Source organism: Cynoglossus semilaevis, chromosome 19 (genome assembly GCF_000523025.1).
Source record: "Cynoglossus semilaevis isolate Cse_v1.0 chromosome 19, Cse_v1.0, whole genome shotgun sequence".
Lineage (NCBI taxonomy): Eukaryota > Metazoa > Chordata > Actinopteri > Pleuronectiformes > Cynoglossidae > Cynoglossus > Cynoglossus semilaevis.
The window spans coordinates 15,149,763-15,151,581 of NC_024325.1; the positions used below are offsets into that span (position 1 = coordinate 15,149,763).

At 39.6% G+C, this 1,819-nt stretch overlaps 1 protein-coding gene across 1 annotated transcript in view; it reads right to left on the reverse strand.

Annotated features, from left to right (window-relative positions):
- Positions 1-1,819, reverse strand: part of LOC103395527 (actin-binding LIM protein 3-like) — a 31,183-nt gene that overhangs the window by 6,800 nt on the left and 22,564 nt on the right. The gene's annotated exons all lie outside the window — the stretch shown is intronic.

Here is a 1,819-nt window from a genome sequence, read left to right on the forward strand (position 1 = left end):
ACCAATTTATTTTTTGTGTAAAAATACGTTTTATTATTTATCAATATCTATGTTTTTATTTGACAGAGTAGAGAGATAGAACAGAAGGATCTACATCTGTAATCACTGGAGAAGAAATAAAAGCATTTGCAGGAATTTTTGGTTGAACAAATTAAAAAGAAAATAAGATTGTTTGAGTCCTAAATACTTGGAATTAATATCAGTCCCTGTACAACGCCATGAATATTTGCATGTTATTGTTAATCATTTTTATTGATATTGGTATTGTGAAACAAAATGTCGTGATATTTCACTGTATGGATATTTAATTACAGTCCTAATAGTTAGAACTTTTATAAGGTCACTGGTTCAAACCCCCCATTTCTCCCGTTTTGTTGGACAGATCACCACAGGCCCCCATTAGTGTTAGCATTACTGTGATTAGCCTCATTTTCTCACTCTAATGTTTTTAATGAATGGACGTCCGAGTCAATGCAGCACAGAAAAGGACTGAGCTGCAGGAGATAAATGAACGCGACGCCACGGCATCAATAAAAGCTTCTCAGAACTGTATCAGACAAAGACGTCGCCATCGATGTTGTGCAGGAAAATGTACATTTTTACCGTCTTTCTCAAGATAGGGTTTGAATAAAATACTGAATAAAATCCCTGCGTTGTTAAAGACAACATGGACGAAGTGTCCACACTGTGACTGAGGAAATACAACTGATCTGATCGATTTGGATCTGTCCATAAAACCCAACAGAACTGTGACCGTGATGACAAAGCACGTTTTTATTCCTGTTCCTCTTTTTCCTCCTCCTCAGTCTGTACTTGTTGTACATGGATAAAAGTTAGTTCCTCCCTTCTCTGTGCCAGATGTTGTTGTGTATTTACAGTATGTAGGTCAGCAGACAGTAGTGAAGGTGACGAAGCACAGCCTGGAGAAGATCCCATGAGCTGAAAATGTCACTGGAAATATAAATACTCCAAAGATGAAGTACCATGTGTGGGGCTCTCCTGTCACTTCACTGCCAAAGTGGTTTGGTTTTTTTTAGGATCCAGTGAACTGTATTATTGCCAATACACGACCCTAGTTTACACTGTGGTCTATACCAGGGGTCCCCAAACCCTGGTCCGGGGTACTGGTGACGGTCCATTGGTACTTTGGTACCTGGTCGCAGGGGGTACTGGTGACGGTCCATTGGTACTCTGGTACCTGGCCGCAGTAAAAAGTATGTAAAAAGTAAAAAAATGTACTTTTTTTAACTAATTTTAATAATCCAGTCCATATCCCTTCACTTTTTTCATTCAAAGATAATCTGTCAATGTTTTAAAACTACAGGTCAAAGGTCATCCAGACTCTGGTACTAACAGAAGAAAGTCTAAAAGACGTTTCATTTCAAAAATGTAATGATCCTTCAACATCAAGTCCAGTCCGACTTCCTGAGCCTCACAGACTAAAATCTCCTCATTCCCATCACGTGTGAAGTAAAAAGGCCGACGTCATACTTTCTACCCTTCTGTTTCAGGCCGATCTCCAAAAAAAAAAAAAAAAAACGCCTAATGAAAAGAGAATCTAAAGTGATTTATTTGAACGTTCACATCCATCCGGTGGCTCTCCATAAACTCTGCAGCAGAAACCGTAATCAAACCCATGCAGGCCTGAGCAGGAGAATGATTGCCACTTCTCAGAAGACGCAGAGAGAGAGCGAGAGAGAGAGGGAGAGAGAGGAAGGATCGAGTGTCATCAGAAGTACCAGATGTGAGTCAGAAAAGGAAGATTTTTTTTTTTTTCGTTTTTTCTGCGGCCACTTCTTTCTGTCAAACACTCTGGAGA